This window comes from Mobula birostris, chromosome 12 (assembly GCF_030028105.1).
Source record: "Mobula birostris isolate sMobBir1 chromosome 12, sMobBir1.hap1, whole genome shotgun sequence".
Classification (NCBI taxonomy): Eukaryota; Metazoa; Chordata; class Chondrichthyes; order Myliobatiformes; family Myliobatidae; genus Mobula; species Mobula birostris.
Window position 1 is genome coordinate 39,098,651 of NC_092381.1, and position 14,495 is coordinate 39,113,145.

At 40.4% G+C, this 14,495-nt stretch overlaps 1 long non-coding RNA gene across 1 annotated transcript; it reads right to left on the bottom strand.

Moving 5' to 3' along the window:
- Positions 1-2,796: 2,796 nt before the first annotated feature.
- Positions 2,797-14,295, bottom strand: LOC140206309 (uncharacterized). Its single transcript, XR_011888111.1, has 3 exons — positions 14,263-14,295; positions 12,779-12,887; positions 2,797-2,903 (listed from the first exon to the last, which is right to left on the bottom strand). It is a non-coding gene; the product is annotated as an uncharacterized lncRNA (long non-coding RNA).
- Between the last annotated feature and the right edge of the window lie 200 nt (positions 14,296-14,495).

Below are 14,495 nucleotides of genomic sequence, written 5' to 3' on the forward strand. Positions count from 1 at the left end.
GCATGCTCTGATCATCTAATGGTGAAGTGGTCTGTTAACTTGTTGAACGATGCTGAACTTCTTAGTGCACACACTATTACTTGTGTGATTAAGAAACTTCATCAGTTTCTCGGAAGGAAAGGATATACTACAAGTTATGAACCTCAACCAATTTCTGACCATCCACCATTGCAGGGTTTTAGCTGACAGTCTTATAAAACGTTGTACTTGTTGTGAACCTTGTAAATAATTTCAAGAAATTGCTAACTTGTGCACTACGTGGCAACAACAAACACCAAATTTATATATAAGTCATAAAAGAAGTAAACAAGATCAGAAATATTAGTTCTACAGATGAGCACTACACACAAAATGCTGGAGAAACTCAGCAGCTCAGGCAGCATCTATGGAGAGAAATAAACAGTCAATATTTTGGGTTGAAACCCTTCATCAGGAGTGCAAAGGAAGGGAGCATAAGCTAGAAAAACATCAAACGCCTCAGGTCACATTGGCAAGAGCCTTTCCCATGGTTGGTATACTTCCTCTCTGGCACCAGTTACCTAGTATCAAGGCTGCCAACTTCATCCACAGATTTACTTTATTCAGTTTTGAAGAGGTAATTACAGTTAATACATTCTTGTTTTAAAAGTTAAAGTCCAAGCCAGGAAACTGCCTATTAGTTTGTATTTAGTCAAGCATTATGTCAGATTTATGGATGCTTTACTTGGTGGTAAGTTGCTTGATAGATTTCTTTACAATGCATGAGGCACAAGACAATCAAAATTTGTATGTTGTCCCGTAACCTCCAGGTGCTCCAGTTTCTCCCCCACAGCCCAAAGATGTACAGGTTGGTAGGTTAGCTGATCATTGTAAATTGTCCCATGATGAGGCTGCAGTTAAATCGGGGATGCTAAGTGACGCAGTTCAACTGCACTGTATCTCAACAAACAAACAAACAAACAAATAAATAAGTAATTAAAAATATGCATACATACCAACAGAATATTATTCAGAGGTTTGCACAATCATTTCTCTTAAAATGCAATAAAGATTATAAGACAAGTAGAATATTAGGACTGCAGAAATCACACAAGTAGTTAAAATAACTTAAGGTCTAAATTTAAAGTGGCACACGTTTAAAAATGCCGTGGAGAAAATAAGCATTTCTCGAGCTTGCTATATTTTTGAATTTTCTGGGTAAAGAAGCAGGTATAATTTTGCAAGCATTGTAGGCGAACGTGTCAGGAGGGAAGGGGAGGAAATAGGAAATTTAAAGAAGTTAGAAAAGCCTGGCATGAGGAAAAGCCATTGCCTGACCATATGCTGACTGCTCCATTATGGACTTTATCCAAACCAGTTAATTTCCTAAAGAAAGATTTTACAAAGTTCCTCCCTACCCTCTAAAGGGAAATCATGCTTAGATCTAAATATCTATCAGATCTACATCCGTATTACACACCCTAGAGCAGGTGCTTTCCTTGATATGACAATTTCCATAGCCCCAGCAGCTATCCACTCATTTCCACGTCATTCAATGATCTGTTTCAGTAATTATCTTAATGCTTCTCCTGGTTTTGAATACTCCAGCTGATGTTTGTAAGTGAAAAAATATCAATGTTCAGCAGACTTATGTAAATATAAGAAGAGCCAGGATAAGTACATGGAGCTTAGAAAAATAGAGGGCTATGGGTAACCCTAGGTAATTCCTAAAGTAAGTACATGTTTGGCATAGCATTGTGGGCCGAAGGGCCTGTATTGTGCTGTAGCTTTTCTATGTTTCTATGGGTATTTCTCTGTGTATTTTATATATGACATTTGTGTTCCTTAAAAATGCACCTTCCTTGCTTTTGTTTGGCTGCACGTGCATAATTCTTTATCCAGTACAGTATTGGTATTGTGGATCATATACACTACCTTAAATGCAATATAGTTTGCCTTACTGGGAGTATATACGCTAATTATTGTTTTTTGAATCTCTGGAGTAAATCAGCTGGACAAAAGTCTGCACTAGTGTGTAATGATGATCAACTGAAGTATACACTATGTGCTCAATTGAAGGCTTCTCCACCTGTGTCTTCTTAGGTTGCAGCCATATCATGTTTTCATGAAGGAGAATGTGCATAAAAATAGTCAGGATTTTTATATCAAAATAAATTTTATTCATAATAAAAATATTTAGAAGAATAATGCCTTTCATTATTATTATATGTGTTATTATGTATCTTAAAACCAATAGGACTGTTACGACTCATCTGTCCCCCTGGGGTAGTACACTACTACAATAATTGAGTGTTGTTTTCAACCAACTCATCACTCCCTGCTTAGGAAAGGAGAACCCTGGGAATTTGTTTCAGGTGCTGCAATCATTCACTAGCCCACCAGAATCTAACTCTTGCATTTGGAAAGAACAACATGGCAATGCATCAATTATAGTTGATTTGTGCTGGCTTTTCACCATTCACTGTGAAAGAAGGCACCTAGCCAGATATTAAGTGGCTCAAGATGCTCACAGTAGGAGCAGATGTACTACTTATGCCCAATCAGGACAACCACAACAATGCCTTTGTATAACATTTCTGATGTAGAAAAGCATCACACTGCTGCATCAAGGTTCTTCACAAAGATTAGACTGTTGCCAAAATAATCTCAATAGAGGTAAGTTATGAGCATCACAAAGGAACAGATTCTGGAAGGGTTAAGACAGACAATTCACAGAGCTGGTCTCAACTCAATGCTTGACACTGAACAGACTCCACAATCTAGGAAGGATTGAAGGATTCTATAACTCATTTTCTCAGTATTATTCATTTACCTTTTTATTATTTGCACTATTTGTCTTCTTTTGCACATTGGTTACTTGTCAGTCTTTGTTTAAGCATAGTTTTTCATAAGTTCCATTATATTTCTTCATTTTCCTGAAAATGCTGCAAGAAAATGAAACTCCTGGTAGTATACGGTGACATAAATGTACTTTGATAATAAGTTTACTTTGAACTTTGAACACAGAAGGGAAAGAAGAACACGCGTCTGGAATTATTGACAATGGAAGCAAGAGGAGGCTGCAGAACAATACAATGGTGAATTTTGGGAAGGACAAAACTCAAGGATAAGCATTTAAAATTCTAGGCTTTGCAGAATAATACAGAACTAGAGGCAGAAATATGAATCTTCGTCTTTGGTGTACAATTGCAAATGACTAGTAGACCATTGCAATAATTTGGGAGTTCACGCTGGAGAATATTAAAGAAGTATTTGAGAATGAGATGCAAAAGCTGTGAATGATGTTTCCTGAAGCTACCTGCTGGAATCAGCGGTTTGGTTTCTTCCTAGATTCTCAACATGTGGTGGTAGCTTAACTGGATACTGTAAATTGCTTCTTAATAGCTAGCATAAGAACTAAAGGGAGAGGGAGGAAGAGAGGGAGGGAAAGAGGGTGAGAGGGAGAGAGGGAGAGAAACCGAGGGTAAGAATAACCTCATATAGCACTCATTGGAGCAGCGCAGTTAGCTTAGTCTACTGCTAAAAGTGCTCCTCTGTTCAGCCAAGGTGGCATGCAGAGGGTGAAAAATATTGTCCAGAATTTGTGGGATTTTTTTGTAGAATCCTTTGTTCTACCATAGACTCCAGTATGTCACGTTTGACTCCTATAACAGATCCAGCCTTCCTAATCAGTTTATTGAGCCTGCTAGCCTCACCCGTGTTGATGCCATTGCCTCAGCACACCACTGCATAGAGAGTGCACTGGTGGCAACAGACTGATAGAACATGTGACAGAGAGCCCTGCATGCTCCAAAGGACTTCAGCCTCCTCAGGAAGTAGAGGTGACTCTGGCCCTTCTTGTACACAACCTCCGTGTTAGTGTTCCACTCAAATCTGCCATCCAGGCGCAGCCCTAGGTACTTACAGGTGCTCACTACATCAATGTCCAATAGTAGCAGCGACCAGTGCAGGCTCAGTCTTCCTGAAGTCCATCATCAATTCCTTTGTCTTACTGATGTTGAGCTGTGGATGATTTAGTTTGCACCATTTGACAAAGTCCTCCACCAAGGCCCTGTATTCATCTGCCCTTTATATACCCATCTATTTCTGCAGTTGACATGACTCAGTGTTGTATCTAAAGTCTAAGGTATACAGGTTAAACAGGAAGGAAACCAATACAGTTCACTGTGGGGCTGTAGAGCTGCTTATTGGCATGTCTGACACACAGCTCTGAAGCCGCATTACCGTGGTCTGCCAGTCAGGTAGTCCATTATCCAGGATATGATGGAAGTGCTTTGAACGGAGCTCTTCCCCAGCAAACAAGGACGTATGGTATTGAAAGCACTTGAAAAGTCAAAAAACATCATCCTCACTGTGCTGCTCTGCTTATCCAAATGGGATAGATGACAGAATCAATTCCAATGTGTTCCTGGTAGGCAAACTGCAGGGGATCGAGGGCTGACCTGACCAGGGGTCAGGCGTGAACCAGGACCAGTCTCTCTAGGGTCTTCATGATGTGTGAAGTCAGGGCCACTGGACGGTAGTCATTCAAGACTTCCAGTTGGCCCTTCTTGGGTACTGGGACCAGGTATGGTGTTTTCCACACAGTCAGGACCCTTTCCAGGCTGAGACTCAGACTGAACTGCACTGGAGAACTCCACACAGCTGCTCAGCACACTCCTTTAGGACTTTGGGGTTCATACCATCCAGTCCCAATGCTTTGCCATGTCTGAGTTTTCCCAGGGCCCTTCTCACTTGCTCAAGAGTGAAGGTGAGTCCATGATGACCGGGGGGTTTGTAAAAGGTGGGGCCTGGGGGAAGTGAAGATCAGTACGATAGCAAGTTGGTATATGACGGTGTGGAAGGGAGGTGCAGGGCAAGGAGGGGTTGTAGACAATGGTGGACAGTGTTGTTCTTCTATGTTTTGACCTGGAGGAGTGAGGAGGGAGGAGGAGTGCCTTGCAGCTGAGGGACCATTAGGTGCTTCGGTTATTGGGAGCTAGCATAGATTCAATAGACAATGGCTTTCTTCTGTCACAATAGGTAAGAGAGAGTCTATTACAGAAGGTTTAAGAGAATCAAATCTGAAGAGATTGTCGGAGTAAACAACCCAGTCCATCTGGTGATGACCAGGCTATGAAGGCATAGAGTTCACATCCATTCTAACTTCTTGGAGACGAGAATTTAACAACCTGTAGGGACCTCCCAGCTTTCAGAAGAACTCTCCCATGCTGTTCCAAACCTCATACTTTTAACTTTATAGATGTCAAAACCAACAATTATCATGTTCTTTTTTCCGGATCAGATCAGATCAGACAATGCACCATGCAACTGCCGATTAGTGTAGGAGATAGCTACAACACAAGAAATCACACAATACTTTGTGCAATTAAAACTATCAGAAAAATCTCACCACATACAAAAAGAGGAAGTGTACATTTTTCTTTGTGGAGCTACAAACACAATTCACATTCCGAAGTCTTCACAATAGTAATAAACAGATTTTTTGATCAAAGGAAACATCTATTAATTAAATCAATGAACCAAACTGATCTGAGATCAAAGGCCCTTTTGAACATTAAGGTCACACAATATTGACTTTGTTACGGGCATTATAATCTAATGGAGGTGCTGTATACTGTATTTCTCCTGTTTGTGAGTTTGATGTAATTTCTAAGAATTTAGTTCAGAAGACTTCCTTTTGCTAAATTTGAAGTGATTTACTTGAAAAATATATAACAGAGAGAATAATTCCCATCTGGACAAAACTGTGCAACAAAGTAGATGACAGATATTCTGTGATCATGAAGTACACTAACTACAACTAAACAATAAAAAGTTACCTTTCAGATTTTTCTGATTTGTAAGTTATTCCGTTAAAAGTCAACTCTCATAACATTTAGACACATAACAGGAGAACTGTGATAATGTGGGCTTAGCCTTTGCATTACTTACTGAAAATGGTTAGACTTCACTGTTGTGAGTTGATGGTCTACAATCTGTCGTTCTATTTTTGGCCAACATTCAAAGTGTGTCAAAGGGCTTACCTCAAATTTAATCTTATTTAATTTTATTAAAGACTGAACCTTCCACATTGTTAGAGAAAGACAACTAAAATACGACTCAGCACGCATTTTATAGGTAATTGTCATTTTCATGAAAGTGCACCTAATATCTCATTACCATCTGCTGAGCCCTGTATAGTATTCTGCTTTTAATAACAGGTGTGGTTGTAGGGAAAATGCCAAAGCTAACAGATGTAGACAGGAAAACCTCATAGTTCAGGGATGGACTTAAACATTTTGAAGTAGTATCTAATTGCAAAAAGATAAGGACAAATATTTAACAATAACATGATTGCATGTAGACTATGGATGGTCAGGGGGTCACCATAGACGTGTGTGGAGACCAGAATTGTTGTTAAGCCAGATAGGGTATTAGTATCAAAAACATTTGTAAATTTGAGCCAATAATAACAAAAGCCCTGCTTCCCAGACAATATCTCAATTAATTTACTGAATAGCTGACATGTATATTTGGTTACAGTATTTGAAAATAGTGTTTCAATTCAAAGTCTTAGAAACAGTTAGAGTGGAGAGAGATGAATTTTGAAAGATTAGGGGTCTGAGAGTTAAGGGGAACAGGGGAAGAAGACCTGAAGTTTGCACAGATCAGTCATAATCATATTGAAAGTAGGGGCAGGTTTGAGGGATTAAAAGGCTTTCTATTTTCCTTTGTTCTTGTATGCTAATTGAACAATGTCTACTATTGCTTCAACACCAATTTCTGTGGAAGGTAAGATGGAGAAGTAGTCCTCAACTATAATAATAGCCATGCATTGTTTTAATCCAGGAAAAGCAAGATAGCTGCAGAAGTCATGAAAGTGTGCTTAATAGTTTGAAATAATCTTTTACTCTTGTGATTTTACAACAATGCAATATGCTTTCAGCTTTGAATCCATTATATTAGAATCACCTCATTAGATTTTCTTGAGCATCCTCAGTGAAGATGTTCTGAAGACAGCAATCCACAGTGCACTGTCTATCAGTACTATCACTTTTTGTGTGTTGGAGGCTGCGGAGGAACATTTTTGGAGGGAGAATACTGAATTCTAAAAAAATATCAATAGATACAACAATAGTAGAAATGCACTTGAATGATCTGGCTGGGATAGCGGCAATGTGTCAATAGATGTCAAGGGGCTAAGCTCTGGAATTCCTTCTCTGAACCCTCTACCTCTCTTTGAAGATGCTGTTTAAAACCAAGCTAAGTGGTCAGGTTCAGGAACAGTTATTACCCTACAATCATTAGGCTCCTGAACTGGCATGGATAACTTCAATCACCACAATTCTACGGTCTATGGACTCACTTAAAGGGCTCTTTAAAACTCATGTTCTCAGTATTCATTTTATTTGCACAATTTGTCTTCTTCTGCACATCGGTTGTTTGTCAGTCTTTGCCTGCTTACATATAGATTCGCAAATTTCTTTTATCCTATTAATGCCTGCAAAAAACGAATTTACAGGTGGTATATGATAACAAACAGTACATGTATTTTGCTAATAAATTTACTCTGAACTTTGAATTTCTGCCTGATAACATCACTGCAAAATTCTTCAGAATATTTTTCTTAATTTAAGAACTCTCTGTAAGTATAAGATAGTACATGTGTGATAGGGCTGATTATGAGTTAGCATTTATTATCACAGCCCATGTCTTCATTCAAGGAATAAGACCTTTAGCCCTTTGAGTGATTTCTGTTGTTGACTAAAGGGGGTGATCGGTGTTGTAACTCTATATATTTCCCTTTCCACAACCATCTGTGCGACAGGCATAAAGTGAGGTGTAAGTGGAAATATGAAGGAACATATCGTTTATGTAACAAGATCAATAACAAAGGAGCAAACTATGTTTGCAATACATTCACTATACAAAAACTGTAATGTGTTGTCAAATCAAACTTAAAAGGTACTTTAAATGTTCATGCACCCTGAGTAACCTGTCTTAATAAGACACTTTTGAGCTCAATGATCAATAATTCAGTCTCTTTTGGATATGGCTAAAGGTATAGCAGAACCTTCACCAACATTGTGAAACTTAGCCTGGACTGAGCTTTAAATATCTTAGGCATTTAAATGAGACCCATGCATGCTAAAGCCATGTCTCCTCAATTTCCTACACTTGGTGGGAATACAGCCCTGAGAAACTCCTGCCATGATGTTCTGAGGTTGGGATGATGACATCTTCGTTAATGTGGGGAATTACTCAAATAATTGTCGGTTTTCCCTTTGATCCTATTGACTTCCATTTTATATTTAACCAGTTAGATGCTGCTTTGTTATCAAGAGTATTCACACTCATCACATTTCACCTCAGCAATTCCGCTGTTGGGTTTACAGTTAGACCAATGTTTTGATATACCTGGAGTCAAATGGCACTGGCAAAACAAAAAATGGGGATTGGTGAATGTGCCATTGACAAGCAAGAGCCATTTGGTAGTACCGTTGACAACAGCTTCCATCACTTTGCTAATGATTAAGTGTAGACTGATTAGGCAGATTAGCTAAATTGGATTTATCCTGCCTTTAATGAGCAGGATACTCTGGGCAATTTTCCACATTGTGAGGTAGATGCAAAGTTTTAACTGTACTGGTACTGCTTGAAAAAAAAGTCACAGCATGTTCTGGAGTGCAGATAGAACAACACAGTGTTCTCATGAAGAGCATTGACTTGGCTGAAGACTAGTTTCTGTGACATTGGAGATCTCAGGAGGATGCCAAGATGGGCTATTTGTTTGGAATGTTTGCCTGAACAGGACTGCAAGAGTTTCAGTGTTTTCTTCAGTACTCATATGTTGGACCCACCATTAGGGAGGATGGGGGTATTCTTAGAGCTTCTTCTTCCTATTTGTTGTTTAATTGTCAACTTGTTTCATATTCACCGTACTCTCTTCGATGAACATGTGCAGGCATATATCCTTAAAATCACATTGAATTATATCACTAACAGAGATACACGGTCTATAGGACTCCTCAGCCATCCCAAACCCTCTGGGCACTCTGAGTCAGATGAGGCACTTCTCAAATGCCTGCCATTGTTGGCTAATCTCACCACATAGGGTAAGGAGGGATCTGATTCACTATGTGTGTCATTGCTGGCCACTACAAAACATTCCTTAAAAAAGGGAAGGTACTAAACAGAGGAAGCAGAATCAGAATAAGAAGCAGGTTTATTATCACTGACATATGTCATGTAATTGTTTTTTTCTGGCAGCAGTATAGTGCAATACATTAAAAATACAAGTTAAAATAAGAAACGTTAAAAGAAGTGCAAAATGATATAAAATCTGTACATTTAAAATTTAAAGTTTTGGAAAATTGCTTAAAATTTGTCCTTTGTTCCTGATCTATCTTGCAGTATAAGCTTAAAAAATTGGCATCAACAAAGCCAGGTTATATGACGGAACAACTTCCCTGGACTATAGGTGGAGTATCACTTTCCTCAGGAAACAGGTTGGACTTAAATCAATTTTCAGCTGGTTCCATTAACACCCATTCCGCCTGTTTCTTCATGCTCTTTCACCATGTGGCTGTGTAGAATATTTTATCGCCTAATCTGGCTCAGTTTTTACTGTCAGCTGGCAGAGCACTCAGGTTGGTTGTCCTCATACTATGGGGGAAGGCCTCATCATTGACACTCCAACCACTTGAAACTACTCTGACAGAATTCACCAGATTAAGGTTGACCACCACAATCTTGCTTCAGATAAGTAACTTCTGCTTGGCCTCAAGGAGATGAGAGGAACTTCTTTAGCCAGAAAGTGGTGAATCTTTGCCACAGGCAAAGTCTTGATCGATTTTTGATTGGTCAGGGCATGAAGAGATATGGGGAGAAGGCAGGAGATTGGGGCTGAGAGACAGATAGCTAGATAGTTACCTTATTGATCCCAAAGAAAATTACAGTGTTACAGTAGCATTACAAGTGCACAGATCTATAAATATTAGAAAAGAAGTAGAAAGAATAAAAAATAAGCTCCCTCACAGTTTAACAGGAAGGGGCCATCACTGCCCTGGCTATAGGTTGACTCTTTATAGAGCCTAATAGCCGACGGTAGAACTAACTCATATAGCACTTTTTGGAGTAGCACAGTTGTCTTACTCTATTACTAAAAGTGCTTCTCTGTTCAGCCAAGGTGGCATGCAGAGGGTGAGAAACATTGTCCAGAATTGCCAGGATTTTCCGTGGGGTCCTTTCTTTTACCATAGCCTCCAGTGTGTCCAGTTTGACTCCTATAACAGAGCCTGCCTTTCTAATCAGTTTATTGAGCTTGTTGAAATCACCCATGTTGATGCCATTTCCCCTGCACACCTCTGTATAGAAGATTGTACTGGCAACAACAGAATGGTAGAACCTGTGAAGGAGAGGCCTGCATACCCCAAATGACCTCAGACTCCACAGGAAGTAGAGACGTCTCTGGGCCTTCTTGTACACAGCCTCTGTGTTGGTGCTTCACTCAAGTCTGTCATCCAGGTGCATTCCCAGATACTTGTAGGTCCTCATCACATCCATCTCCTCACCATCGGTAGTAATAGGGAACAATGCAGATTTAGTCTTCTTAAAGTCCATCACCATCTCCTTTATCTTACTGATGTTCAGCTGCAGATGATTCAGCTTACACCGTTTGCCAAAGTCCCCCAACAGGGCCCTGTATTCATCCTCCTGTCCTCCCCTTATACACCCAATTATTGCTCAGTCATTAGAAAATGTCTGCAGATGACATGACTCAATGTTGTATCTAAAGTCCAAGGTGAACAGGATAATCAGGAAGGAAGCCAATACAGTCCCCTGTGGGGTTCCAGAGCTTCTTATAGCCGCGTCTGACACACAGCTTTGAAACGGCACTAACTATGGTCTGCATTGAATGGAGCTTTCCCCCCAGCAGTGGGGACTATATGGTATTGAAGACACTTGAAAAATCAAAAACATGATCATCACAGTGCTGCCCTGCTTATCCAAATGGGAGTAGGCTCTGTTCAGCAGGTTGATGATATCATTGCTGATTCCAATGTGCTTCTGGTAGGCAAATTGCAGGGGATCGAGGGCTGATCTGACCAGGGGTCAGACGTGAACCAGGAGCCTCTCTAGGGTCTTCATGATGTGTAAGGACTGGGCCACTGGATGGTGGTCATTCAAGACTTTTGGTTGGCCCTTCTTAGGTACTGGGACCAGACATGATGTTTTCCACAGTCAGGACCTTTTCCAGGCTGAGACTCAGACTGAACTGCACTGGAGAACTCCACACAGCTGCTCAGCACACTCCTTCAGGACCTTGGGGTTCACACCATCCAGTCCCAATGCTTTGCCGTGTCTGAGTTTCCCCAGGGCCCTTCTCACCTGCTCAAGAGTGAAGGTGAGTCCATGATGACTGGGGTGTTTGTAAAAGGAAAACTGGCCAGCCACAATGAAATGGTGGAGCAGACTTGATGGGCCAAATGGCTTAATTCTGCTCCTATATCTTATAGAAGAAGAAGAAGAAAGCCCTTAACTCCAAGTGGAGTCATCGGGACACCGTCATGACAGCATTTATTTTAGCAGGCTTTCTTACTTTTACAAGTCTGAGTTGCTAGCTCGACGCTCAACCCAGCACAGATGGAAAGCGTGCAAGGGAGCTGGTTGGATTCAAACTTGGGAGCCTTCGCTCTGAAGTCCGGCGCTGACGCCACTACGCCACCAGACGGCACCTATATCTTTTGGCCTCCATTGAAAGATTTTACCAAGCAGCCTAACTTTTGAAAGTACCTTTAAAGACACCAGAATAAATACCATTTATCATGTTGACATTGTAGTCTATGACTAAAGGGATTCTGATAAACAACTTTTAAATAATTTTTGTACAGAACTAAGTTTCAATGACAGAAGCCAATAATGTCTACTTTTTCAATGATCAGTTATCTGAACTATCATTTGCTAACGTGTATCATGTTTGCTTCCGTACACCTTTGCCTGAATTATTTTGATATGTTTATTCACTTGTTTGCATTCTTCAAGGAAGTAGATGGTTTCTGATTTTTGCTATCATATCAATGATATACTTCAGTGTGTCCTGAAGGTATATGCCTGTACATGTTCACAGAAGAGAGTGCGATTCCTGTTGAAGAAGAGGTTAGACAAACTTGGATTGTGACTCTGTTTGGAATATCAGAGGCCAAGGGGCAGCCTGACAGAAGTACATAACATTAGAGGCATAGATAGAGCATAGAGATTTTATTGTCAGATATCAGATGCTAGAGGACATATGTAGCTTTAACTTAATAGTGGGTAAGTTTGAAAGAGATTTATGAGGCAAGATTTTTTAAACATAGAGTGGAATGCACTGCCAGAGAAGTGTTGGAAGAATGTATCATAGAAATGCTAAAGAGGCATTTAGACAAACATATAAACAAGTAGGGAATGGAGTAATATAGACTACATGCAGCCAGGTGGGATTAGCTTGGATGGCATCATCGTCAGTACAGACGTGAAGGGCTGAAGATCATATACTGTACCATTCTACAACTAGTGGAAACTGTTAGAATCAGGGAAGGCAGACGAAAGAAGTAACCCTGCATTAATAATAAAATGGGGGTGGACCCATTAGGGTAAACGCAACTAGCTTAGTTGGGCATCTTTGTTGGCATGGATGAGCTGGGCCGAAGGGCCTGTTTGAGTGCTGTATTACTCTATGTCTTCATTAGCATACATATGACTCCTATCCCAGCAAACAAAGATAGAACAACAGTTTAGAGATACAGACGTAGACATACTACTTACTATCCCTTACAATTCTGGTGTTTAGGACAACAATGAAGGTCCTCCATCTCTGTCTGTCCTAGGTGGAGGCTCAGGAATACCATCGCACACAGAAGTAGAAGGATTCTTCATTGCTGTTTCTGAAACAGTTTTGTTTGACCAGTTAAGGTTGCTAACTTGAGCTGAACCCCTGAGCCTTGGAGAGCCGCTGGGCCACTCCTAGTCTGGTTTCTGCCCTTTCACCTGTTTAGCATTGGTGACCCTACAAAGTACAATGCCCTGACTCCAGCCAGCATAGCTGTGGAAGTCACTGAGGCACGCAAGCCTCCAAACCAAGACAAGGTAGTGGTTCTCTTAGAAAGATGTAGACATATGCCCAAGATTGTTAAGTGCATGTGCTTCCCTTCAAATGAGAGGAAGCAAAGTCCTGAGGCCTGCCCACCTTACCCCCTCCCTCCATATCAGGCACACAGAGAAATTTGAAGGAATGATGACAAAAAGAAAAGGATGCAGGAGAAAGTCAGAGAACAAAACCCAAAGTTCATGTGACAGTGAGAGCTAGATGGATTGGAATCTAGAACCATTCTCAATATACTAACATCTAGAATAAGAAACCATTGCCAACAGTCACGTCTCAAATGAAAGAACATGACCTCAAAAATAAAGTGTAGATTGATAAAATGATACTAACATGCCAGCTATGCTCATTGAGATAAACTAAATGTAACAAGTGGATAAAGGGCTAAAAATAAAGAAGGGGAGCCAATCCTGAAATCATTTTATGATCATTAATCATAATTTTAATAGTAGTGTGTTGTGGCCTTGAGAATTTTCCACTTTTGAGAGGCAGGATATCTCATCATAATATTTAAGTTTGTGATTGTGCTCCAGAATTAGCTCTAAATTCTATCCTTAGCTCAGGACAAAGCAACACACCTACCACATTAAACATTAGCTTCCTCCACTATTTATGTATTGTGGCAATGGTATACACAATCTATAAGAAACCCTGTATTAAACCAGCAAGATACCCTCAATAATAATTGCCTCCTAGAAGAGCAAGAGTAATATGTGAATGAGTATCCTACTCCTGAAAATTCTTTTTTATGTCACACGCCTTTCTCTCTGGGAAATAGATTGCCATTTTTTTTTCATATCTGCTCCGTCAAAATCCTGCAACTCCCTGTGTAACTGCACTGTGATCGTAAGTTCACCCCATAAAGACTGCAGCAGTTCAAGAGTTGGCTCACTGCCATAATTTGAAGGGAAATTAGGGAGAGGCACCTTATCTTCAACACTCACATCCTGCAAATGAGTAGAAAAGTTAACTTCCCCTATTCTAATTGAGAGAGTCAAATTTAAATTTATCAATCAGCAGCAGGGTTCTCCAGGAATTTGAAACCTGGCAGCTCAAGTGTGCAGAGCAACTGGATCCAGCAGATAAATAACAAGTTTTGCCTGTGGGCCAGATCCTCCTACTCATCATGTAAACCTCCTGCCATTTCACACACTTACCCCAAGTCGCATTCACTCCTTGTCCCCTTTCTCTCACAAGTGTTGATTTTGCCTACGCACACTGCCCACCCCACCCTGACATCTTTTACCACATGACCACTCATGTTGCCACCTTTTCTCCTTTCCTGTCCCAGTCACCCTCCAACCCTTTCACCGGTTTGATTTCTCCCCTGCCTTCTGACGCATTAACTTTCCTGTTCAATCCTCTCTCTATTTACCAATCCAACACTATC